The 27,762-nt window shown below is 47.4% G+C and overlaps 1 long non-coding RNA gene across 9 annotated transcripts; it reads left to right on the forward strand.

Moving 5' to 3' along the window:
• Positions 1-299: 299 nt before the first annotated feature.
• On the forward strand, positions 300-24,764 carry LOC111557351. Of its 9 annotated transcripts, none has more exons than XR_006587658.1 (5): positions 300-1,258; positions 6,534-6,638; positions 7,924-9,684; positions 17,479-21,983; positions 24,592-24,764. It is a non-coding gene; the product is annotated as an uncharacterized LOC111557351 (long non-coding RNA). The 9 variants fall into 9 exon arrangements; XR_006587656.1 differs by lacking the exon at positions 24,592-24,764 and having other exon boundaries at positions 17,479-18,771; positions 19,152-22,258; XR_006587657.1 differs by lacking the exon at positions 24,592-24,764 and having other exon boundaries at positions 17,479-17,669; positions 18,372-22,258.
• Positions 24,765-27,762: the final 2,998 nt, after the last annotated feature.

Genomic DNA, 27,762 nt, shown 5'->3' on the forward strand with positions numbered 1-27,762 from the left:
AGCAGGCCAGTTTGGAAATGAGGACAAAGAACAGGGCTCACAAGCAAAACTGCCAGGCAAGCACCGAGAACATGAACATGACAGATGTAAGCAAACATCCAGGCAGAGCCACTGGTAAGCAAACATCCAGGCAGAGCCACTGGGCTCTCACTGTAATGCTCCCCATGTGTGCAAGAGGAGGACATTTCATTGACGCAGAGCTGCGAGGCCTGGAGTCAGATGGCCCAGCACGTTGGGACACGTGTTTTTCTCACGCTCTGCTGCACAGTGGGAAACACCGATCTAACTGTGCTGGGGGCGGCGGGGGGGGGGGGGAGGGTCAGCGGTGGCAGACCACCAGGTCCTTGTCCTTGGTGATCACCCGCCAGTATTTCCAACACCAGTCCCTCCGGGGAAGCCTGTGGACCCCCTAAACCAGGGTGGGCAACCCTCCCAGGCACCCCGGGACTTTTCAGTGTTGTGATGGCCCTTTGACTCCCCTCCCTGGCCATCTGCAGGGGAGGGGGGGTACTGACATTCCCTGCCTGTACCTTAAAGCCACGTGGGGGGCAGGTGACGCAAAGGGACCAGATCCACTGGCCTGGACGATCAGAGCACTCGGGGCAGCGATCTCTCTGCTGAACCTCGTTGCTTCACGACGTGCAAGATTTTCTTAACACGCGATATAAAAGAAGGATTTAGAAGACATGCTGATGTGATCCTTTTCATGAGTATCAGCGATCTGCAAACACATTCAGTGTTTCAAAACCTTTCTTCAATTAGTAGTTCTCACTCTGTCCTCTGCCTCACCACCCCCGTGTAAACTCGCTCCCTTTAGAACACGTGTGACTCCCACAGTGAGTCTCTAGATGGAGGGAGGGTTTGGCGGTGGTGCCTGGAGCTTTGACATTTGAAAAGGCCCCTCAAGAGCCGAGGGGTGTAGGAGAGGAATCCTTCCCCTCCCCTCTGTTTCCCTCGAGAATCACTTAGTCGGGTGAGGCCGGCACCCCCAAATCCTCCCAGCTTACAGCGCTGAGAACTATTTGAGAAACCAGTGTAGGCTTCTCTCAGAAGCAGAAAGGCCTGTGTCCTCAGAGATCATGAGTCCATCTGGTGTTCCCACATTTCCGTGCTAACCTCACCCAGGCCGTGCGAATGCCTTGTGGATGATGAAGATGTCACAGGCCTGGCAGAGTGACTGCGGCCCGCACGATCTACCAGCTCCAGAGGTCCCTGCAAACTTGAGCGAGCTTGCTTTGGGCCCCGGTATAAATGACAGGTAATGATTATGACCCAGACTTTCATGGCACGTCTATAAAACAAAGAGCTCCTATGTTATAAAATTGAGGAAGCTCCGTGGTTTCCCACAGCAATAAATTCAGCTTGCCTTTTTCCTCCTCAGAACTGGCGTTAGGACTTTGTAACATAAAGTAAGCCACGCTATATATGGGGCTGCTAAGACGAAACAAAGGAAAGTATTTTTAGCCCTATTTCTCTTTAACCACATTTACCACATTTCATTACTTTGCTGCCTACTATTGCTCTGTGGTCCCTAAGGAAATAACCAGATGAAATTGAGAATAAAAACAACATAAAGTAGGATATTCAATACACCAGGTTGCATGTACCCAGTCGGGTCACACAATGATTAAATTTAGCTCTAGTTAACCTGATTTCAAGTGCAGTTCAATCCTGGGGGCTATGAGAAACATAATGCTTCCACATTATCAGAAAATAGTTATATTGAAACCCATGAGTCTGTGTGTCCCTTCCATATAAGAACATTGACGTGCATCAGACAGGTTCTCCTTTGAGAGACTGCTGAGCGTTGTATTTGCAGCAGCAACTTGACAGAGATTTTATTTGGCCAAAGAGAACATTAGCCCGTGTCCCTCTCCACACACGCATACTACCTGCCACATCTCTGCGCTGTTGTGCTCTAGGAATGGGTATAGGGTTCCATCTGGGTGTTGGGAACCATGACATTTCTGATAGGCAGCTCCATTTAGACTTAGCATCCCCAGACTTTTCAACTTTGAATGTATTGTATCATTGTTTGAAAAGAGGCCCCAGAGTGTAAACCATCTGTATAGGTCAGAAGGAAGAATTTTCAGATATTTAAAGTTAATTATATAACAAGGCTGTGTAATTTCTTCCTGGGGAGAGGGAGAGTGGGATTTCCAAATCAAACTGGTCCACTTTTGCCTGGACTGGTTTTAATTAACTGGCAATTTTCTGGAAAGTATGGAGATAGACCAGATGTCCTCTCAAGGTCCCTTCAAATCAGCCTGCTCTTTGCTGAATGATAGAATGTAAGAACAGAAGGAGGTCCAGTCCATTCCCTTCACTCAACAGTGAGGGAACCAAGATACACAGAGTGAGCGTAGTTCACATTATAATTATAAGGAAAAAATAATGCTGTTGCTTTACAGTCCCATCTTGCTCTTTTTTTTTTTTTTTTAAAGAAAGAGCATGCATGCAGGACAGAGAGAGAATCCTAAGCAGGCTCCATGCTCATTGTGGAGTCCCACGTGGCATTCAGTCTCACAACCATGAGATCATGACCTGAATTGAAATCAAGAGTTGGACGCCCAACCAACTGAGCCACTCAGGCACCTCCCCATCTTAAAAAAACTTAAACTTAAAAAACTTAAACTTAAAAAAACTTTTTTTCATAAAGAAATACCCTGAACTCAAAAGCATTTATAAAGTATACACATGCAACTTAAAGATTAAAAATAAAGCACAGACCTTATCCTACCGTCCAAGTTCAGAGACACAGCCTCATTTGTACTCCAGGAAGGGAGGTAACCACCCCCCTGAATACTTTGTTAATCTTTTATTTATAGTTTTTCTTTATAGTTTTACCACATACATGGCTATATCCCCAGACAATATATTTGTAGGTTGTGTGGGTTGATTCAACACCAAGTGCATCCTCTGTGACTTCTTTCTCACATTCATCATTATGATTTGAGGTCCAACCAGGCTGATGCCCTGTTCTTGTCTATTCCTTTTCCTTTTGCTGTACTATCCCATTGCATGAATATACCACAATCTATCCATTCCACCATTGATGGACTTTGGATTCTTTCCAGTTGGCATTTTTCTTTGTCGTTTTTTTTTTTTATTTGTTTTGTGTATGATTTGCATATGTGCAAGTTTCTCAGGCTCTGGAGTTGACATGTGAAAGGAGAGCCAACTTTAAATTGGAAAATGACATTTGAGTTGAGTCTCGGGTGGTGGGAAGGAGGCGGTCATGTGAAGCTTGGGAGCAGAATGTCCTGAGGGGGAGAAACAACAAACACAAAGGCTCTAGGGTGAGAGATCGTGGAGTGGTAGAGGAAGGGCAAGACGGCCCAGGTGGCGGGAGTATGAGAGCCACGGGTGAGCGGTAGGAGATGAGATCTAAGAGAGAGCAGAAGCCACATGGTTTAGACACCATGGCAAGGTAGATGTGTGGGAGGCTGGCAAACAGGCCACTCAGGGTGATGTGGGGAGAATGGGTGGGTCATACATGGACAAGACATGAGGTCATTCTGATGTCATCTAGGTCACCCAAGTGAGACCTGGCGAAGGCTTAGATAAGAAAAGGAGTGGAGATGGAGAGACAGACTGAACTCAGAAATATTTTGGACATAGACACATGAACTTCTTAGTAGGTTGGATGTGAAGGTGAGAAACAGAGAAGTCAGCTTGAGTCCTACATTTTTTCCTTAAAAAAGCAGCAACTCATGGGATTTACTGAGATGCAGAAGGCCAGAGGAAGGAGAGACGTATTTTCAAGACATGGAGAAAATAAATGTTTTTGTTTTAGCAGCATTAGGCTGGAGATGCCTAAAAGACGTCTGGGGGAAAGTATCAGGTAGGCAGTTCATCTGCGAATCTGGTGAAAGGTCTGGCCTAGGGAGGTATGTCTGCAGTCACCAGCATTATCGCTGGTAGTTAAAATCCTGGTAGAAAATAAGATTACCCACACAAGGTGTTGAAGGGAAGAGGTCCGAGTTCTGGCCCTAGGGTACCCCCAACATTCTTGCACAAACTGAAGGAGAAGAGCCACCAAAGAATGTGGAAGTAAGGGAACCAAAAAGGTTGGTATTGTGGGAGCCAAGAGATGGGACTGTTTCTCGAAGGAAGGTACGCTCGACTGAACGGTGCCAAAAGGTGAAGTACAACTGAGGACAGAGAAATGCACAGACGCGCACAGACATGTGGTCACCTTCAAAAATCCCTTTTCCCTGAGGGGTGGGGCCACACCCTCCCAGAGCAGATGCAAGTAAAAACGAGATAAGGAAGTGGAGGCCAATTCTAGGACCAGATAAAGGGGAATCGGTCAGCAACGGGTACAGAGAGGGCAGCTGGGGAGGGTATGGGGTGAGAAGGGCTTTTCTTTGTGCAAGATGGAGGATACTAGAGAGTGTCTGCACCTTGATGGCATGGGTTCTCCAGTGGGGACCTCTGAGGTAGCAGGAGTGTCCTTGAGAAAGTGAGAGGGGCTCCAAACACAAGAGGAGAAGCTGACCTGTGATTTGAGCAGAGGGGCTCGTGAAGATTAGTATTCAGGGTGCTCACCACCAAATAACTTATAACAGTAAATACTTAGAAACCAACATGTCCAGCAGTAGGAGAAGAGTTCCCTAGAAGTTATAGCAGATCTGCAAAATGGAAGGTTACGCAAATCGCTCTTGGGGGTCCTGTGTGCACACAAGTGATCTACAGAAACATACATTCAAATTTTGAAAGGGAAAATACACATCGGTGTTACACGTGTGAAAACTTCTGAAAGGAAAATGCATCGGAACATGACCAGTGGCTACTTTGCGTACTGTTTTGGGTGATCTTTCTCTTTCATATACCTTTTTAAAATGTCCCCAGTGTTTATAATGAACATGAATTACTTGTATTTTCAGGAAAAAGACAAATCATGTTAGTATTTTGATGTAGCAACTCACAGCATTTTCTCTTTTGGCCAGACAGCCATTTCCTTTTGCTTGAAATGTGCAAAAATATCACAGGACTGATACTGTTTAAATTTAGGTTAATTCTACGTTGGTTTTCCTTTTTTTACTCTTATCTGTTGCATCTCCTCATGGTGTTAGGCATGTTTCACTCTGACATGTGCCAAGTTGTTGTCTATGCTCTTTCTAGAGCACTGGGCAATCGCCCAGATACTTCTAAATAGTCCTGCCAGGAAACATAACAGGAATATTGCCAGTGAAGTCACCCAGCACGTTAGTGATATGAAGATGGAGAAATAGGAGGGCCCCGGAGCCTTTTAGGAAACCCCAATAACTCATTTAATCGAGAAATTGCAGCTTCGAGCAGTTGAAACCACAAGAGCAGATCAGTTTTCTCAATGGAGAATATTTCAGTAACTGCTGGAGCCAGGCTAAGTATATGCTTCCCAGGAACCATGCAGATTCCCAAATAGAATTCAGAGCTGTCATCAAGCTGGAAGCACAAGTGGATACCAGGAAACAACTGATGTTGACCACAAGCCATAATCCAAAAATCCTGACCTCATCAACATGGAACCACAAATGTAGTGGTATATGTCCACTAAAATAGGAGTTCATTCATTTGCCACATATTTATTCAGCACCTACCATGTGCAGGAGCTACGCTAGGGGCCTGATACGCAATATCTCATGTAAAAGCCACAGTTGCTGCTTCCTCGTCCAGTGGAGAAGAGACACAAATTCGACATGCTGTGAGAATGCGTCAAATGCTACCACAAAGGAAGCACAACGAACTTTCATGGAAGCAATAGCAGGGGCGTGGCTTCCAGAAAGAAGGGAAGTTTAAGCTAGGATATTTCTATGGGTGAGAATTAGTGGTGTGAACTGGAGGTGTGTGGGCAGAGGAACTGTGTTAGTGTGTGTGTGTGTGTGTGTGTGTGTGTGTGTGTGTGTGTGTGTAGACCCAGAGGAAGGCAGGAGAACCCCAAGGAGCCAGAAGGTTGGCAGTCCTGGAATGCAAGGCAGGAGGAGCAGTGAGAACAGCTGGGCAGGAGGGACTGGAGATTTAGGTGGGAGGAACACAAGACTGGAGGTGGGGGATCATGTAGGGACTCAGTGGCATGATGCAGAGAAATACACTGGTTAAGAAACATCCAGGAAGTACAGCTGCCAGGACTTAGTGGCTAACTGATATAATGGAAGCTTAGATCACGGGCATCCAATCTTTCTCTTTTCTGATATAAGCATTCAGTGCTATTCCTGTCCCTCTAAGCACTGCTTTAGCTGCATCCCACAATTTTCACATGTTGTGTTTTTATCTTCATTCAGCTTAAAATACTTTCAAATTCTATTTAGAAGCTTGCTCCCTAATTTTCAAATATTTGTGGCTTTGGCAGGTCTCTTTCTGTCATTGTTTTCTAATTCAATGCTACTGTCGTCATTCATTTTAAATGTATTTACCAAGACTTGTTTTGTAGCCCAGTATATGGTCTGTGTACTGGGCCCCAAATCCAGTTGATCCTCTTCCCTTTTTTATCTGACTTTACCTTGCCTTACATGACTTCTTCTTTGCCTTTTTCTTTTTCAATCCTTCAGTGCATAGGAGTGAAGAGAAAGTCAAGCCTGCATGCATTTCCTGCCGTCTGCGGATTTTTTTTTCTCGACACTGCCTGTGAGGAATTATGCACCAACTCCACAAAAGTAAGCAATAAAATATTGGCACGTTGTAGTGAAAATCTATATTTGGGAAAGAAAATTAAAGAATCACAGTCTGCAGAAATAAGACGTTGGCCACAATAATTACAGCCTTTACATTATTATGCAGAGGAAGTTTAGCCTCCCTGGAGCCAGAGCCACATGGTTTCAAACATCTCCTTCCTGGAAGAGGGTCTCTCCCCACTGGGGTGGCTTCCCAGAAGAAAAAAACATTCAGTTTCAAAGACCAATTCAACCTCCCATCTCTTAAGACATTGCAGGAGCTTGAGGATTACAATTGCCATTCTCTCTTCTTTAAGGATAAGTACATATAACTCGGTATCTACCAGGCCTCCCCCAGGGCATCACCCTTTATTACTATTGTTCAGTGAGGAAGAGAATCACGTATCGAGCTGGGAACATGAGCTGGGAATTGTGGGTTCTGCCTTGTCTGCCGTGAGTAGCTAGAACATAAGCACAGCCTCTGAATCCACGTGGGTTCTTATTGATATCTAAAGCCATCTCCTAACCCCTCTACCTTTTGCCCTTCTCTAACCAGAATAGCGTCTGGAAAGTGGTTGTTCAACTTCTTTCTCACAGCACTGTAGTCCTGCTAAGTTTCGAGACACTGGTCATTTCTCTCATTACAGAGATGGAATCCTCTTTAATGGGATCAAAGCCATCCTCAGGAAGCCCTGTACAAAGAAGCAACTGATAAAATAAGCGAGGAAATTCTGGAGTTGGTAGTTTGAATTCCTCAAATTCCTTAAAGTCACGAATTCTAGGGAATTTAGTAATATGTAAAGGGAAGAAAGCAAGGAGGATTTTCTTGTCATTCAGAGCATTGCACTTTGAAAGAGGGCGTGGAATAGAACAGGGTCTAAACAGAGGGTTAAGAAGTTGTGTGGTAGCCTGAAGCAACTTTAATTGAGACCAGCTTGAGGGCACTTTTTATTCTCTGTGGAGGGTTATTTCTTCTTGGGGGACTTAAAAACCATGAAGTCCACCCACACTCCTTAACTGGAAACTTCTAGCCACATCTGTCCCACATCTGAGATCACGTGTGCCTCCGTGGGCATCTTGAGTGCTGTGCTAACCCTCGCGTTTCATTTTAGTTCCCTCATCAGGCTCCGGTTTTGAATTCCACAAGCCCTGCCTTAACCACAGCCTAATGAGAGAAGATGTCATACATTCTCGAGTGGCAGTGTGGGAACCCCCACATCCCATGAGGCTCCCAAGCCAGGGCGACAAGTCAGCTTCTCTGCAAGTGACTATCTGTCCCTGTCCTTAGGCCACCGGCCCTGCTCCTGTCACATCACCACCCAGGAGCCACCAGCTGCCAACGGCTGCCAGGGCCCCAGCCATCATCACGGAAGACTACGGCAGTAAGATCGTTCTCTAAATGTCACTGTCTACCCCCTCACCGTGCAAGTTCTTTAGTCTGTGCCGGTGCCTTAAAAGCTTCTGCTGGCTTTGTGTTGAGCAAGCCTCATCTGTACTCCAGGTGGATCTGGTAGTTTGATCGGCGCAAGGTAAGACGTGGGAGCCTGGACCGTTTATTCTGGAAGAAATCCAGAAAAGACTATGTTTTTGGGAAAGAGCGGTGGAAATTACTGCAGAGGAACTGGCATCCACAGGGCCGGCCCCGGTGGCCGCTTCCTCAGCCCTTGAGAGCAGAGTCGTCGCCCCAAATGTGGACAGTGTGGAGGCTGGGAGACCCCGGGCCAGCCAAGCTACGGGGGGCTTCCTGACCATGGGCTCCGGGCGGTGACGGCGCTGCAAGACCTGTGCTTTCTGTAACCCAGAGTCACAAGAGCCCGGGGCCTCTTTCACAGGGTGTGTTCACACGGGGAAAAGGCTTGAACTCTCAGCACACCCAGTGAAGCCTAGTGAGCGGCCCAGCCAGCAGTGCTGGACCAGTGCAGGCGTTCCCCCTGGGGTGGTTGAGGGGACCGAGGGAAGCCTCCGGAAACGGACAGGATGCCGGAAGGTTACAGGTGTATCCGGTCGCTGACCTGAGTGGGGGTGGTGAGGAGACGCTGCAGGGCAGAGGGTGTAAAGGCGGGCTGGGGTCCAAATAGGGGGGCCCTGAGGGGCTCCGGACTTTATGGGTACCTGGTAACTTTGTAAAGTCAAGGGCAAAGGGAAGAAGGAAGACGTGGGTCTCAACTTCCCCTCCACCCCAGTCATGTGGCCCCTACCGCTTCTATTTCACAGGCTGCTGCTTTCCCTGTAGACACCGAAAAGTAGACTTTCTCACTCTCCCGGCAAGAGACCGCAGTGCAGGAAAATAAAGATGTTTTCCACAGTGGGAGCTGCCAGCGGGGGACTGCTGTGCCCAGAACCCCGCATTCCATCCTCCAACAAATACTGACTGGGGGTCTACCCTGTTCCAGGGGAGCTTCCAACGCTAGCTCCTTAGGGAATCAAATCTCTGGTGCCAGGTGAAAACGAACCTGACCTGCAATCCGGGACCTCGAGAAACCTGACAACAAAGACACCTGTGGCTTGGGGGAGCTCCCGGAGCCGCCACAAGAGCAGGGGAGTCTGGCGTCCCTGCCTGTGGCTGGAGAACACAGGCGAGCCGTGGGCCCGTGGAGGTCGAGCTTGGGAGCCAAGCCCCGGCCCCAGGGGGTTGTTGCTGGGACACTGTCGCTAGGCCGCGCCACCGGCTTCCTACGAGCTTGCAGACCACAGACGCAGCACAGGCCGGAGCTGTTGGCGCATCAGACCCTGGACGCGAGTGACCCCGAACCCCGAGTCTAGCCCCGGGTCGCGCGCCCACTGGTCAGTGCAGGCGGCCGTGCCGCGGGAAAATCAGAGCCGAGCGGATCGCGCTCCCGACGGAGGCGCAAAGGACGCACATGGCCACGTCCACGGCGCCCACGCAAGGACCGGCTGCTGGTGTGAGGTCACCGTACAAACCGAGGAGCGGCGCCTTCCTTATATGCGGGGGATCAAACCCAGGGAACAAGGAGGAGGGAAGAAACGTCGCCCCAGGACTCATGCAGCTAACCGCAGGTGCAGCTGCGGCCCGGCTTCCAGGGACTCGGTAAGAGGAGGTGCAAACGCTGCCACGCATCGTCCGCTGGGGCCGGGGGTGAGGTGAGGGGGGGTCCCGCTGGTCCGGGGGCGGGGGGCGCGGGCGGGAGGGGGGAGGCAGTCCCCCCCCCCCCCCCCCCGCAGCCGTGCCACCTGGGAGCGCTGGTGATGGGACACACCAGCTTCTCCCTCCACTTCTGGAGCCATGTTCGAATTGTTGCTTTCTTCACAAATGCGCCTCAAATCTGCCGCCCACCGTGCGGTCAGCTCCGCTGGGCGCCGCTCGGGAGGCTCCTTCCTGTCGCCTAGTCCACTGCCCGGCTTTCAGGCCTGCATTCGTGCGGCAAGTTTCTTTCGGGTCCTTTAAGTTGCAGCCCTGTCCGTTTGGAGACGTCAGTCTCTCGGTTGACCCGCGGCCCTACTCGCCCACAGTGCAAGCCAGATTCGTGGCCCCAGTGGGGTTGCGGGGTGCGTGCGTGTGCACGGGCGCGTGTACATGTGCGCGTGTGCATGCGTGAGTGTGGTGAGCGTGTGCTCGTGCGCATGCATGTGCGCGTGCATGCGGATGCATGTATGTGTGTGATTGCGTGTGCGTGCGGATGCATGTGTGCCCGTGTGCATGGCTGTGTGTGTGCTTGAGTGTGTGTGCATGTGTGCACATGCATGTGTGTAGGTGTGCATGCTTTGTGTGGTGGGCAAGGGTGAGGAGGAAAGTGGGGGCAGCTTCTGCTCTTCCCCCCATTGCTCCTTCATGGCTTACTCTCTGAGGCAGGGTCAGGGACAAAGAGGGAAGGGGACAAAGCCACAAAGCCGGGTCCTCACACGGGGCTGGCAGGCTAGCACCCCGCCCACCTTGGCGGACCTACCTGCAGGTGCAGCCCCTCGGGAGAGCTGATGCACCAGCTACTGGCCAGCCACCCTGTGTGTCCAGCAAAGCCTGGTGAAACCCTGCAGCCTTACTTACACCGTCAGCCCCTCTGATGCCTGGTGTAGCAGGGTCAGGGAAGCCTGGAGCTTTCTCTAGCCCCATTGTCCCTGCCTTTAGGAACTAGGACCTCAGGGCAGGTATTACATATGTGATCATATCTGATGTATATTGTATATAGTATAATACACATATAGTTATGTAACTATATGTCATGTATACCTGCCTCTTCACTCCTGTACCTTTGAGAATCTATCTCTTTGGTCAGAAGTGTGTGTCTCTATGTGGCACCACTAAAACCCAGCCCCTGCACCCCCTCTTTCCCTCCCACATGTCTGCTCACTTCCCTGGAACAGGATACACTGTCCCTCCCAGGCCATCAGCTCCTGGAGGGCTGGCCCTGCTCTTAATAGATTGTTTTTGCCCCCAGCACCTGAGGACATATTAAAAGAGCTTCAGAAATCTTGTAACCATTATGTTTAGATATATCATGCACGGTTTGTGTTAATTCCACTGGCTGTATGACCGGCCAGACGGTCTCCTTGTACCGTTAGCTATGCAGCCAGCACAGGCGCGTTCGCAGAATGGAGGAACATTTACTGATTTACTGATCTACTCCAGTAGTAATGTGATTTTAAAAATCTGGAAAGCATCTGGGCAGGTGATGTATGACTTTGCATGCCTAGGATGGAGTGGGAGCAAAGTGAGGCAATAAAAAAGAGGTTTGTCTACCAGCAAACCCACTTCCTTTCCGATTCTGCCTTCCAGAGGTCCTGCCTCTCCACTCCCCAGTGAGTCTGACCTCCTGTGCTCTGCAGGGTGCAAACAGCTGTCCTGCGGGGCACCACGCACAGCTGAGAGCAGATTCTCCTTCATACCGAAGAGAAGATTAAAGGCCAAGAGAATAGACTGGTGACTCAATAAATATTTATTGAATTAATTATTATTTATTGATGAATTAATTATAACTTTATTAGATAAGAAGACTGATGGTTATGGGTCAGCGTGGCTAAGCCACAGTCCCCGGTTATTTAATCAAACACTAAGTATTGCTGTGAACATGCTGTGTAGATGTGGTTATAACACCTACAAGCAGTTGACGTTCAGTAAAGCAGATTAGAATGTGGATGGGCCTCACCCAATCAGCTGGAGGCCTTAAGAGCAAACCTGAGGTTTCTAGGAAAAAAAGAAATCCTGCTTCAAGCTGCCTGAATGTGCAGCCTGCCAGCCTGCCAGCCTGCCCTGTGGACTTCAGCCCTGTGGACTGCCAGCCCCACAACCACAGAAGCCAATTCCTTGGAATAAATCTCTGAACATTTATAGGTTAATTCTACTGGTTACTGCTTCCCTGGAGAACCCTGATGGGCACAGAGATCCTCAGCTCTTCTCCTCCACCTGGTTCATAGAACTAAGTCCCCGGGAAAGAGATTGAAAAGCACATTTCTGGGGAAGCTGACCAGCTCAAGAGGAAGTTCCTAAACACGAATACTGGCGTCACTGACTCCCCCAGTTACAGAGCTTAGCAGGTCTCCCCACGGCGAACCCTACACCCACAAAAGCCACCCAGATCCTCAGAGCTCACCACCAGCTTCTCAGCCCAACCATTAAATCTGAGGATCACCAGACATCTGCCCTCTGACAGGAAAGAGAGACCAACGCAGGAGACAACCAAGGAAGAAGAAAACTTCAGAAATACTATCTTTGGTATTCTCAGGGAGACAAGGGAAAATACTTTAACTGTGAACAAGATACCATTTTGCAAAAAAAGGAAGACTGAGAGAACAACAACAAAAAAAGAACCCTTGATATTAAAATGCCCTAGCAAGATGGAAAACTCAGTAGAAGTATTAGGAAGTAAAATTCAGGAAATTGAGCAAAAAGAGAAATATGGGAAAAAGGAGAGAAAAGGTAAGAAAAGAGAGAATAAGTTCAGAAGACTAATATCTGAAAAGAAAATGCAAACAATGTGTTTAAGAGAGAAAATCATCAAAGAAATAATTCAAGAAAATTTCCTGGAAATACAAGATATGAGTTTCCTGATGAGAAGGATCCACTGATGGACCCAACTGAGAAGGACGCAACATGATGACTGACATTTCACAATATTGGAGGCAAAAAAAAAAGCGGGGGGGGGGGGGAATCCTACAAACGTCCAGAGAGAAAAAATAGGTAACATTCACACAAGCAGGAATCAGAAAAGCTTCATAACTCAACAGCAGAAGCTAAAAGGCAATGAAGTCAATTCTCCAGTGTTCTGAAGGAAAATTAAATTTCCAATTTAGACGTCTGTGTGCAGCCAAACTGTCAACCAGGCTTCAGAGAGATCAAGACATTTCAGACATGCAAGGGGGACATAGACTAACTCCCATGCTCCCTTTCTTGGAAAGCTACCGGAAAATGTGTTCCCTCCCCCAGATGAGAAAGCAAACTACCGGAAAATGTGTTCCCCCCCCCCAGATGAGAAAGCAGAAGATGTGGGCTACAGGAAGTAAGACACCCCGGACAGAAAGGAGATGACAGTCTGCCGTGCGCCAGCAAAGGGCGGTCCCCGGTTCGAGCCCGGAGGTGACCACAAGGCCCGGGCTGAGTAGAGGGATCTCAGACAGGCTCAGAAAAATGAAATCAGTGCTCCCACATGTCTTGAGAGGAGATTTGGACAAATGGAGAACAGTTTGAGGGTCAATTCATAATGAAAACGTGACACCCAAACAAATGAAAAAAGATAATTACAAAGTTCAGGGAAAACAAAACTTTGTACAGCAAATTGCTCATGGCTCATCTATGAATATTCTTTACTCATAATAACATAAATATTAAACCCTGACCTAAACACATCACAGTAGGCCAGAATTGGGTGCTCAGGTGCAGTTAAATCTCAGGGCACTACGCACTCACCTCTAGACCAACCTGGGGCTCCAAACCCCCTGGGAAAGAATGAGGGAGAGATCCCAACACCATGAGAAAATGAAGGAAAGAAAAATGCTTCAAACTTCTAATGCAAACCATATTCTCTTGTTAGACTTGGAGAACATTTGCCCAGCTCCAGATCTCTGGGCATATTCTCAAGAAACATCACTACTTACGTCTATTAGAAGAGCTCCCAGGGAGAGCGTGGTTGAGTACTTAGGATTCCAATTTATATATTATGGTCTCGTGTTTCCCAGCTCAAAATACCACGGTTAATGTATCAACGTGGAAAATGCAGCACTCAAGGTATTTGCTAATGTTTAATTTAATCTTGCATTTCTCTGGCACCTGGAGAAATTAAGAGCCTGGGGAAAATAATGATTAGCAAGCATTTGTGAGTTAGAGTGCCCTGCACTTGCAAAAACCAATTTTAAGTGCTTTTAAGATATTTGTTCTTCAGCACCTCTCAGTGAGAAGTTGGTTCTGCCCCAGACAAGTTAAGCTATGTGATTCCCACAAACCCCATGGACTATGTGAGGGAGATCAGAACTTTCGCGGCCTTCTGGTTTGTCTGTGTGTGTGAAACTTGGGGAGCACTTCCTCAGCACAAAACTGTGTATAACCCAGTATCAGGTGGTGACTGCAGCCATCCACCCGATTAGCAACAAAAGAGGAAACCCTTCACCCCAGTGGACTTTCCAGACAGAATGTGCAAAATACTTGTATTATTTTCCTCTGACATGTAAATCCTGTCTTCTTCATACTTCTATATCTCATTCGTAACATTAAATAGTATTGTGTAGAAACCCATATCCTTTTATTTATTTTTTAAACTTTTTTTTTTTTTTGAGAGAGAGAGAGGGAGGGAGGGAGGTGCAGAGAGAGGGACAGAGAGAATCCTGATGTGGGGCTCGAACTCACAAAACAGAGATCATGACCTGAGCCAAAATAAAAATTCAGACACTTAACCAACTGAGCCCCCAGGCGCCCGGAAAGCGCCTGTGACCCTTTCTCTTCAAAGTAGCTGCTGGTGTGAGGGATGCCCTGGCAGGTCCCCAAAAGACCACAGCATATGTGACAGTGTTTCTCAATCTCTTCTATTTTGAGAAGAGGAGATAATGCTTAATATAAAAGGAATGCATTGCTGATTGTGGAACTTAATGTGTCCACGTGGTTGGGGAAAGGCGAGAAGGATCCTGCTGTTGAATCTCCCAACTGAGGTGTGGAAGGTGGCCCTGAAGGTGACACTGGCTTCTGCAGACCAGATTCCCTGAATGTCAGTTGGGGTCCCGACCGGCATCTCTCTCCAGGTCCCAGGTGACACTGCACGGTGGGTGCAGGGACCAGGGCGCTCAGAGCCTCGGGGCAGATAGCACCTTTCCCAGGTAACCTCAAGCAGGTGTAGAAGCATCTAAGCCTGACTTCCGTCCTTAACTGCTGTTGTCAAGTGCGGGGTTTGATCCATGGTGTGTGTGGCAATTCCCACCCCCGCCCCCATATTTCAGTTCGCTGTATTTAAAGTGTCTAAGCAGAATCATTTGGGAGAAAGAAAAGCTTTGAAGGTAAAAAAAACCAAAAAACAAAAAACAAAAAAAAAACAAAAAACAGAGAGAGAAAGAGCCTATGAACCGCTTTGGATTTTGTTTTTAAATTGTTTTTTTAAAGTTTATCTATTTTTGAGACAGAGCATGAACAGGGGAGGGTCACAGAGAGGGAGACACAGAATCCGAAACAGGCTCCAGGCTCCGAGCTGTCAGCACAGAGCCCGACGCAGGGCTCGAACCCACAGACCGCGAGATCATGACCTGAGCCGAAGTCGGATGCCTAACCGACTGAGTCACCCAGGCGCCCCGGATTTTGTTTTTAAAGAAAATTCCTAGGCTTTGAAACTGTCACCTTTAAGACAGAATAGTGCCCATATATTCCTATTGAGAATCTCCAGCTACCCAAGCAACATGTTCTTTTTTTTTTTTTTTTTTTTTTTTGCATCCTAATCTTAAAATTCACATTTCTTAAACAACCAGTGGGTTTATTTTGTCTTTCCAGCCACAGAGTTATGTAAAGGCTATTATTTTTCAAGAGAAGAGCACAGGACGATTAAAGAAGTCAGGCTAAAAGAGGAAGAAGCCAGCAGAGGTAGCAATAATTTGAAGTTCCGGCGCATTTCTGGGCTTAAAATAATCCACTTCCAGACTGCCCCACTTGCCACAGAACTGTGTCCTCACTGCCTGCCCACAGCTGCAGTTGGGGAACAGAACCAGAAGGAACCGTGCTCCTCGGCAAGTAGCCCTTCCCGTCTGTTTCCTCCGCCAACACTGCAGGTTTCTCACGCAACCAAAAAAACGTAAAAGTGAGGTGGAAGGTTGGTAATAGAGAAACCAAGATAAAAACCAAAGAAGGCGGGGGGAAGGATGTGGGCTTTCTGCAGATAGTGCAGCCCATCATTCCAGAAGCGGAAAATCAACGGCCAAGAGAAGTTTTTTATCGGACTCAGGCAACCAACACCTGACCAGTCATGTGGCCACTGGATGTAGTTCCTGTGTGGGGTTGGGATGTGAAATTAGAGGAAGCAGCATGGGACTCGCCTCCAGGATCTCACAGTGCACAAGGGGGATGGTAGATACAACGCTGGCCTGCCCGCCCTACTTTCCAGAATCTGTGACATGTTGCCTTATGTGGCATAAAGCACTTTGCATATGTGATTAGTTAAGGATCTTAGGTGCGGACACCATCTTGGAATATTTGGGTGGGTCCAATGTAATCACAAGGGTCCTTCTAAGGGAAAGAGGGAGGAAGGAGTGTGAGAGAAGACGTGATGATCAGGCAGAGGGAAGAGAAAGAGAGATTTGGAGATGGTACATTTCTGGCTCAAGAAAGAGGAAGGAGCCATCAGCCAAGGAACTGAAGGGCCTCTAGATGCTGGAAAAAGCAAGGAAATGAATTCCCCCCTAGAGCTCTTGGCTGGAACACGATCCTGTCGACATCTTGATTTTAGCCCACTGGGCCCATATCAGACTTCTCCACAACTGTAGGACAATTAATCTAGGTTGTCTTAAGCCACTACAGTGTGGTTTTTTGCTACAGCAGCAGTAGGAAATTATACAGAAGGAGAAGAAATTAGAGACAGTATGTGCCCCAGCCTGAGTGCCCCCCACCCAGCCCCCGACCAGGGCACCAGCCTGAGTGCCCCCATAGTCACAACCTGATCAGGGCCTGGAAATAATAGTCTCTCCTTACCTGTCGCAGGGTGGTCACTGACCTCTGTTCCCACTTGCGGTGGGAGCACCCTGCCCAAGGGTTTTCTTCACTTCAAAAACATGTGGTTGGCCCCTTCACCTCCATTGTTGACCACAAATCTTAAGAGACTCAAAAGGCCTTATGCTAGTCTGGAGAGATTGAATATTGTGGAAATCCTACTAGAGTATTTTTCAGTACCTTCCCCTTCTGTGGAAATAGGCGTGAGAATCAGCTCCTCCGGTGGAGAACCCACTTAGAATTCTCTGTCGGGCTAGGCACATGGTGTTTATGCTGCACCCACATGGCAGCAACTGATTAGAGACAGAAAGATTTACTCACAAGAGACACTTTCCAATAATACTACGAAAAATACATGTGGACAAGCCCTATATTAAGCATTTGGAACAGAAAAAGTTGATTTAAAGCCATTCACTGCAGGAGCCAAAAATAATTGCCCAAGAGGCTTGGGATAAAGCCAAAGAAAGCACAGAGCAAAGCCCACAAGAAACACACAAAGCCTAGATGTACATTAACTTCAAAATGTGTAGCTTACAGACCAATTGAAGTTGGTCTTCCTGTCCTGCACCCTATTTAGAAAGAAACCAAAAAGCAGGTAATATACAGCCCCCCAAGTGCAAGTCAAGAGGTGTGAAGAACCCCCAGTGGCTCAGGGTGTAATCTGTACAGCAGGTTCTTTATGTGGGAAAGACAGAGCAGGCTTCATTTACTCTGCAGGCTTTGGTGGCAGGTGTGGCCACAAGAAAGATGGCCAGGTGGTACCGGACGGAGCTCTGCCCATCATTCGTGCCCCAGGGTGCCAAGTGCCGTGCTGAGCAGTGGGGACCCGCGGGTGCACGCGGCCGTCCTGCACACCGCAGACCCCCACCAAGTGAGTAGGGGGTCGCAAGTGGAGCAGCTGCAGAGATGTAAGTAATTAGTTACAATCTCGAATGTGGAAGAATGACTTGAGGCCCCACGGGACACGCTTGGTGCACAATTGGTGGTCTTGTCGTACTCAGCAGATGGCTAAGCTAGAGTGTTTAGGTTGACGAAACTTTGAGGGTGGGCTGGGGAAGAGAGGGGCTGATTAAGCTTAAAGGATTTGGAGGGAGCGAGAGAATAAATAGGGATGAAACAGCAGCTGTAGGGAAAAGAATCTTGAAGAAGGAACAGAAATTTTTTTTTTCAACGTTTATTTATTTTTGGGACAGAGAGAGACAGAGCATGAATGGGGGAGGGGCAGAGAGAGAGGGAGACACAGAATCGGAAACAGGCTCCAGGCTCTGAGCCATCATCCCAGAGCCTGACGCGGGGCTCGAACCCACGGACCGCGAGATCGTGACCTGGCTGAAGTCGGACGCTTAACCGACTGTGCCACCCAGGCGCCCCAAACAGAAATGTTTTAAAGGGGATTTTAGGAATTTATGTGATTTGCAATATAACATCCTTCTCCAGCATTCAGTAAAATGAACGTCACTCATCCATCCTTCTGGAATTTGTGGGAGAATTTTGAGGTGCAAAGATGTGCAGGTTAACCACCTAACACTCATTTGGGCAGCGCAGAATGGAAATACCCAAGATAATAGTGGCTTAAATGAAATACATATGTATTCTTCTCTCATGTAAAGGAAGTCCGTAAGCTGTCCAAGGCTGGTCCATGATGGTCCATGATGATAAGATCCAAGGACCTTGCAATCTTCTGCTCCATTTTTCAAGTGGTGGCTTCCATACTCAAGAACACTTTGTTATCCAGAATAGCTGCTGGAACTCCGTTCATCACATCAGCCTTCCAGGCAGCTGGAACCTGGAAGGTGCGAAGGGCCAAAAACGTGTACCAGTTCTTTTCAATAAAATTAGGATTCTATTATTAAGGAAGAAGAGAATGGCCATTGCACACCAGCGGAGTGGTCTCTCACACACTTACTCTGGCCTGAGAGCGGGAGTGGAGTGAAAAGCAAGAATCTCTGTGAGTTCCTAATGTGACAAAGCTGCCGTGAGGAGATACAGAAAGATCCATGAGCTGTAGCGGTAAGTGGGCTGGATTCTGGCTGGGCAAGTGCCGAGGGGTTCCCCAGGGGCTCCCATTGGAATTGAGTCTTGAGGCATAACAAGAGTGTGCGGGCAAGAGGGGGGTGGCACTGTGGCAGGGAAAACGGGACGCCCCCGCTGTTCAGACTGGCATCCCTCCGGCTCTGACTCCACCTCTGTCCTCTTCCTCCCTGCACATTTCCGGGAGGGGAGACTCGTGCACCACCGGCCCCTGCCCCAGCGCCCTCAGAAGCGACCACAGCTTTCTCCGTCCAGCTCTGCAGGGGCCAGGGCGCGTGCTGCCCTCCCATCCTCTCCCCACCTCCATCACTGCTGCCTCTCCTTCTGAAGAGGGGCCAACTCCCATTTTTCACTCCCAGACACTTCTGGAAATTCCGCCCCAAGTGATCAAGGATTCGAACCAACCTGCTCAGTGGAACCCACGGACCCTTGGCTACCCAAGAGCTCTCACTTGGAAAATTAGGCTCTACGTGTATGAAATAAAGCTTTGGTTTCTGTTTTGGGGTGGTGGGGGTTGTATTTTTTGTTCGGTTTTGTTTGGCATGAGGCACAGCAGCAGGGTCTCTGCGCTCTGGTCCAGAAGTTGTAGCCGGATTCTCGCACAGGGAGTCGTGACATGAGGCTTTTCTTTCCGGGAAGCGACTTTATTCCCGCCGGTAATGCCCAGATGGGTTCGTACCCAAAGAGCTGAGCCCCGAATGCCACCTGGCGTAGTTTTTCAATATATTTTTTACTTCTTTGTCTCCCATATCTGGTAACACGCAAACATGAAGTCTGATTAAGTGGTCTCATGTTACAAGGTCATGAGGGATGTTGTCACGTGGGTATATAGCCAGGTTGCCTTGAAGTTTGTTTTTTTTTTCTTAAGGAGGGGATCCTACCACATTCCCCCCTTTGATGCTCGGACCCCTCTATTTAGGGTCCAAGAGCATGATCTCGGTTTAGAGGTTTATATTTTTATAACATCATTACACGAGTGGCCCTCTTTTTTTAAATTATGGCCTCAGTGAGACTGGAGGCAGACCGTACCACCAGCGGACCAAAGGAGGGTGAGATTAAGCACCCTCCTAAATGAGGAGGAGCATTGACTTCCATGAGGGTTTTGGATCCCCGGAGAGTTGAAAAACATCCTCCAGATAACTTGCCAGGGTTCCAACCGGTCCAGGTCCGGACGGGGACATGAGCAACTTTTTTTCTTTGATCTGTGATCTCCTCTAGGACTCTCCCATCATCATCTCTCTGTGGGCAACAGTTGCTCAGGTTAAGTTTTCCACAAACACCTCTCTCAGAAGCAATCAGGTAATCTAAGGCCAAGCAATCTTGATAGATGGCGTTGAACATTTGGGTTTGCTGCTTGGCTGGTAAGTTAAGGGTTCTGGCAGTTTCATTGGTTATAATTTCTATTAACTGCTTGCAGTCTGATTATGCAGTTTAGTACGTAAATGGGGGTGCGGCCATCCTCTGCCGAGGTGGCAGGCCCATAATACTGGATTATATGCTCAGGAGGCCATTTATTATCTTTTTAATTGTTAATTTTTAAGGCATGCTGCTTTCTTTGAGTCTCCCTTGTGCCCATACATTTGGACTCCCAAATGTTTCCCTCTGGCAAGTGGGAGCAGGAAGAAAGATGGACGAAGAGTTCCCAGCACATATGACCCTGACCAGACTGAGGGAAGTACCGCATAGGCTGTCCTTTCATACATCTAGCATAGTTCACCTGGGACCCACCATTTGATGGCTGCATTGACATTGTCTCAGGCCTCTCGGAGATGATAGAAGTCAGACAAGGAGTGGGGATCTGGTTCAAGGTGATCTGGGGGTCCCCCACCATTGGGTTCTCTGGGCAGTCGAGTTATAAAATCTTTGGCCTAGGCATGTTAATTTTTTAACAAAGACGACGACGAACTTTTTCCCCACAAGGCAAGACGGTTTTTCCCAACAATTGAGTTTTTGAGAAGCCAAACCCCGGTAGTAGAATTGGGGTATTTTGCTTTAGTATAAGGTTTGTGGGAATCTAATTTTCTAGTCTCTTATCGCCACTGTTTCCCCGTGTTGGTGCCAACGAAGCATCCTGTCCACAAAAGGAGGGTGAGCGTTAGCAGCCAAGGCGGCCTCGGCCAATCCTATGACAAAGAGTAGAGTGAGAATCACAATAATAGTGGGCAACAAGGCATGACAGTGCCTCTCAGCAAGGAAACCTATAAAAATACGGACCGTCTTTTGTTTCATTGGACCGTCGGTTCCTCAAGCTTCTGCCGTGCGTAGATCAGTCAGCTTCCGGAGGGACTGAAGCAGGGCTGTGGTCTCCTGGAACCTCTGGAGTTGCAGAACCTTCCGTGTGGTCAGCTTGCACGGTGTGGATGGATCAGGAAGGCACTCCCAGTTTCGAGATGCCGGCTTCACTCTGCCGTAGTGAACCCAGGGACCCGCTTCGGCTACTTTCCCGCATAGGGGTGGACAAAATGACAGTGAACGGTCCTCTCCAGAGGGGTTTTAGGGGTTGGACACTCCGCTCCTTCACCCATACAGCATCTCCTGGTTTAAAGGGGTGAGCGTCTGTGGTCAGACTCACAGGTAATCGCTCCCTGACCCAGCGGTATAAGGTGGTTAGGGTAGAGGCAAGGGCTCACATCTGTTGTCTTAGGGTTAGATTGCCTGTCTCATTTAGATCCCCCCCCTTATTCCCTTGATAATGGGGGGAGGGTGCCCATAAAGGATCTCATAAGGGGAGAACCCCGTCTGCTTCTTTAGCCTCCCACCTGCAGCTGTAGTCTGCCCCCCTGAAGGCCCCTTCTCTCTCCCTGCCTAATGTTCACCCTTTCCCTATTTATTTCTCCCCTGGAACAGGGCCTGTGTCTGCTGTTAGGGAACAGGGACGATGACTGTTCTGGCTTCTTCAAGCTGATAAGGGACGGTGTAAGGGTACAGCAGTTAGAGTCTACCCAAGGGTCGGTGGAGTGGTCCCCCGTGTGGTTTTACAGGAAGGCTGGCGGGCATGAGGCGGCATAAACATCAGCAGACGCAAAGGGAAAAACACAAAGTGAAGATTATACTGACCAACAAGATGCCATCTTAAGATAATGTCTACAGTTTGCAAACCTGTCAAACAACCTAGGAGAGACCCTGACTTTGCAAACAACATATGTCAAGGAATCTCTCGTTAACCCAGGTGATGGAGAAGCAGGCGAGCAGTAAGTAATCAATGGTGGCCCTATTTCTGAGAGTTTGGCCCTAACTTAATTAAAAAAATTTTTTTAAGCATCTGATGTTTGTGAGGTGTTATTTAGAGTTTTGTTGAGTATAAGCAGATGGTCTGCTTTATTTTGATGTGTAAAACTTTTAGGTAAATTTTTAGCAAGCCAAACCTGGGTATTATTTTATAAAGCAGAATTTGTATTACTTTTTGTGCCTTTTCTGTCTTGTAGAGGAAGGCCTTTACCCAATTAGTAAAAAGTATTAACCCCTACAGATGTTGGAATGTTTTGTTTTGTTTTGTGTTTTTACCTTGGCATCTGAGTGAGACCTAATTGTTGGTCTTTCCTGGATAGTCTCCAGTTTCTTGATTGTCTGGGAGAGCAAGTTTGTGGTTGGAAGGATTATTTCTAAGACATACTTCACAGCCTGATTACTACGTGCAGAACTGTCCTTGACGAATTTTTTTAGTAAACATCCTTTGGGCCATTTGATAAATTTTGTCCCTCCCTAAATGAAAGGCCTGATGCTGTGTTTTAACAATCTTTTAGCTCTGTGAGCTTGGTAATGGTAATTGCCCTGCTCTGTTTGTAACCATTCCAGGGGCTGGAGACAGTGTCTAGAAGTCAGACCCCAGTTTATTTGGGGGGAGAGAGTAGGTGGGATTGAGTCTCCTTTAATAATTGATATAGCAGCAACTATTTTCCTGAGCCCAGGTACATATAGCCTACAATGTCCAGTAATTTTCAAAAACTCACATAATTGTTTATCTGTCCTGGAGTTAGTAGCACCATAGTCCTCATTTAGTTATACTGTTGCTTTCTAGCAAGGCCGTAAGGCTTTCTGCCATTATCAGGAAAGAACGAGAAAAAATTAGGTTTCCCCATATACATCCCAAGGGCTGAGAGAAAAATTTAGTTAGAAGTTTTTCGAAGATGTCTCTAATCATCATGCTGCATTTGGATAGTTGGCCTGGAGTGGAAAGGGTGACAGAAAAGGTGCTCTGGTGTTAAGGAGGAAATCAACCAGTTTTCCTTCTATATTTAGAGTTACCCGAGGCTCTGGGTTTGATACACAGTTGCTTTAGGGGTGGTTTAACCATGAAGAGCCCCAGGCCCCGGTTAGTCCCTTCCAGGGACATTGGTTATCTGAGCCGTGGCGGATAGAGGTCCCCGAGGGCATTCAGATCTCCAGCGATCGTCTCCACAAAAGGGGCAGGGTTTACGCGGTTTTCATTTTGGTCGTCCCCTCCGAGGAAGTTCTCATTTTCGTGCTCTGGATGGCCATATAGATGGCGCTTGGTGCCAGGACCTCGGGAAGTCCCGTCTGACATGGTGTATGTATAAGGCCACAGCTGAGGCCTCAGATTTTTTGTTAAGCTTCCTTTTCTGTTTTGTTTGTAATATACCCAACTGGCAGCGCGAAAGCGCTCCTCCAGGGTCCCTTCAAGGCCAACAGCCAAGTTTTGCATTTTCTCTTAGTGTCTAGGGCGGATTGACAAATTTGTCCTTTAAAATCATCTCAGCCGTAGGGGTGCCAGGGTAGTAGCCATATATTTAATGAGAACGTCCCTCAACCTCTCCAGCAAAGCCATTGGGCTTTCATTTTGTGTTTGTAAAATAGTGGCTAGTTTGGCATAATTTAAGGGCTAAATCTTAGATGTCCTTAATTTTTCTTTTAAATATATAGATTGAGGACCCGAGGAGGAGGAGGTTGAGGTGGGAGACTTCCTTTCCTCCTTTGCTAGGTCTGTTTTGGGTATAGGTATAGGGCCCTTAATTTCATCCCGTCCTGATTCCTGGACTTTAGAAAGGGCTGCCATTAAATTAGGATCCACCTTCCATTGCTCACATATATCTCGCTTTTTTTTCTTAAGGCCCCAAAACAACGAACAGAGGGGAATTCTCCCCCATTTCCCTTCACATTTGCAAAACGCGTCCAATTGTAGGATAGTATTGTCGTTGATAATTTCCTCTGGCAGTCAGGTTCCCTCTTCCAATTTGTATTGGGGCCAAGCCTTTGGGCAAAAGCAGATGAATTATAATGCATTCCAAAGGAGTAATGGCCTTGGCTGGGGAATTACCCATCTATAGGAAAAAGGAAGAAATTGTCCCTTATCTCAGTTTCCTATAGCTGGCCAGGAGAAACCTCATCTCCTAGCCCTTCATTTTGGCTGGCAGCCAGAAGCCCTGTCAGTCTCATGAGGTGCTGGGAGGTGCTGGGTCATTCTTACCCCGGCTTCACCCTACCTCTGAGAGCTGGCCTGGTCTTTCCTGTTTTTTCTTCTTACCCCTTCATTTCTGGCCTGTAGGACCTTGGGGGTATGGACCGTGACCAAGCAAGATTTTCCTGGTTGTCGTAGGATGCACTAATTTTCTTTTGGTCCAACAGAAACTTACATATTGATCATTGGCCGTTGAGGGAGGGGGTTAAAGAGCCAGAGTCAAGGTCTATTCTATTCCCCTGCCTTTCTCAACAATGCCCACATAAATATGTTTCATCTATGTGGGTATCCATTTTTGGCATACAGTGGGCTAAGTTTAGTAAAATGGCTCCCATGTATCTTAGTAAAAGCTCTTTATATATTATGTATCCCTCCTACGGCAGAGGCATCCAGTCCTCTGCTGAACAGGAACAACACAGAAGTGAAGGATTTGGAGGCCAGCACCAAGGGTATTGCCATCATTTTCCCAGCCTTTGGACCAAAGGGTGAGGAATTTTCATCTTAACCCCGTGTGCTTTTAAAATCCATTTATTTTGGGGCGCCTGGGTGGCTCAGTCGGTTAAGCGTCCGACTTCGGCTCAGGTCATGATCTCACAGTCCGTGAGTTCGAGCCCCGCGTCGGGCTCTGTGCTGACAGCTCGGAGCCTGGAGCCTGTTTCAGATTCTGTGTCTCCCTCTCTCTCTGACCCTCCCCCGTTCATGCTCTGTCTCTCTGTGTCTCAAAAATAAATAAACGTTAAAAAAATTTTTTTTTAAATCCATTTATTTTAACCTTAGTCCGCCCTGACCACACATAAAATTTCTTTTTAAAGATTTTCCTTCACGAACCTTCCACAACTTTTCTTTGCGTTTAGATTTGGTCCCAAGCCATTTCTCTCCAAATAACTAGTCTCATTTAGGACAAAATTACTTTCTTTTACTGAAAGGAACAATCCAAATGACAGCCCTGCCTTAGTTTAAAGCTAGGTTCTCTTTTCTGCTTATTATGGATCTTTGATAAGAAATACAATTGCTGAGAAGTCTGTTTTGCTTGCTGTTTGCTACGAGCATTGTGAGGCCTTTCCTGAATGTAACCCGCTGTGTAGTAGAATGGGTTGTAAACCTTCCTAAATGTAGTCTGATATGTAATGGAATGAGTGATTGTACATAAACTAACCGGCATTTCTCGCTTCTGTAAACCTGCTTGCTTAGCACATTCCTCACCTACCCTACCCCCTTCCCCCTTCCCCCTTTTTCCTCCCGCCACAAGTAACGGACAAAGCCTTCCCGCCAAAGGACAGACAAAGGACGCCCAATCAGAGAACAACAAATGTCCTTACTTTAAAATCAACTAATCAGGCCCCTCATAATTTGAAACCTCCCCTGTGCTATTTGTCTCTGTCTATAAAAACGCTATACCAACCCTGATCGTGGCCTCTTGCGTCACCGGCGACGAGTGCGCAGAGGACCAGGTTCGAACCTGCAATAAACGACCCTTGCCGCTTGGCTTTGACTTACGACTCTGGTGGACTTTTGTGGGAGGTTTCGGAACTTCGGGCATTACATTACCTTCAACAAAAATATATCTCCAGTTCTTATACCGTTCATATATCCTACTTTTTTACATACAGATTTATTTTTCTTATTTTTATCAGTTTTAACTATAGTTAGCAGAATTTTAACTCTTAGAAGCCTTAGTCTCCTGTGAAAACTAAGTAGTAACCAATTGTGAACTCTATGTTACTTTAGAATTTTTTAAATGGCAAACTTATGAATCCATTAAGCACAAAGCATGGTTTTCAACAGTTCCAAATATCCTTAGTTTTTTGCAACAAATCAAAAGCACAGACCCACATCTAGTAATTAGTGCTTTAGCCTCTTATCTCATTAGATATCCAATGAATTTAATCTCAATTTATCATGCAGGCAAAACTTTAACCTTTTAGGTTACCAGGGACTTTGAAAGCTATCTGAACAATTACCCATGACTTTGAGACAGACACAGTTAGCCATCACTTTAAGTCATCCTTTCATTAACAAATTGAAACGGAGGTAACTTGAGCTCATCTGACCTTCAGCAAATCTAGGTAGAATAAAAGGGTTTTTTTTCAATGTTGATAAACATTGTCTATCTCAAATCAGCAAACTTAAATTAGCTTAAATACGTTTTACTTGAGTCCACCTAAGACAGTTTGTTCCCCATGATTAATTTTTACCTGGAACATTGGTGGGGAAATCTGACTTTGGGGGACTTCACTCCTCAACATCTAGGGGGGAAGGAGGAGCCGGTTCTGCAGGCCGCCCCCCAGGTGGTGCAGAAACAGGGGGGAGGGAAGGAAAGGCAGAAGAGACGAGGTACCAGCAGAAGGCAGAGAAAGAGAATTCCCAGTTTTAAGTCTTGTCAGCTCAGACAAAGGAGCAGACTCCAGGTTTCCTTTGTTTTGTTCTCCACCAGTGCAATTAGGCAGTGCATGTCAGTCTGGAGAAGACAGGGAATTTCCCCGAAACAAAAGGAGTTTGGGCACCTGCTTGGGAATGCTCCTTATAGTCCCCGTTCTGAAATAGAGTAACCAGAGACAGTTGGCTCTAATTATCATAGTCATTGACCCAGGAAATGAAGGAGAGACAAGTCCCCACACAGTCACATGGCGACTCCAACCTGCTGCCCAGTGCCCAACGCTTTAGAGATGCAGCTTCATTCCTCATCCCTTGTGGAATTACTACGGCAACTCTGGGAGGTGATCAGGCTCCCCTTCTGCCTCTCATGGGCAGGTCTGCCAAAATGAACCGGGTTCTTACCAGTCTGATGGCAGTGACCTGAGCTGATTCCTGGGCCACACAGGTCCTCGCCCCCACGTGCCTGAAGGGTTAATCTCTTGCAGATCAAGCGGTCCACCTCTCCCAGGGCCCTCAGTTTGAATCCCTGGTGGCAAAGTAGGTGTAAATGCACTGTCTCTGAATCCCGGACGAGCCCCCAAGTAATGTAGCAGGATTCTCACACACAGAGTTGTGACTCTGAGACTTTTCTTTATAGGAAGCAACTTTATTCACGTTGGCATTGCTCAGTTGGTTTTGTACCCAAAGAACTGAGCCCCGAATGCCACGTGGCGTAGTTTTTTATATGTTTTTAACTTCTGTGTCTCCCATATAGGGTAACACACAAACATGTAGTCTGATTAAGTGATCTCGTGTTACAAGGTTGTGAGGGATGTTGTCTCCTACACATATAGCCAGGTTACCTTGAAGTTTCTTTTTTTTCTTTCCTTAGGAAGGGGACCCTACCACCAAGTAGTCCAGTGTCCCATGCCCAGCCAGAGGGCAATCGTCTCCAGGGGAAGCCTGCCCAGGGAACTTTGTCTACCCTGAGTTGCCTCATGGAAAAATACTGCATCTCTGCTTTCTGACCTGCAATTATTTTATTGTAGCAAAATACACACTACATAAAATGTACCCTCTGAACCACTTAAAGTGTATAATTCGGTGGCATTCAGGGCACTCACTACCTAGTTCCAGAACGTCTTCATCACCCCACAACAAAACCCCTACCCATTCAGCAGTCACTCCCCTTCTCCCTG

Source organism: Felis catus, chromosome D3 (assembly GCF_018350175.1).
Source record: "Felis catus isolate Fca126 chromosome D3, F.catus_Fca126_mat1.0, whole genome shotgun sequence".
NCBI lineage: Eukaryota > Metazoa > Chordata > Mammalia > Carnivora > Felidae > Felis > Felis catus.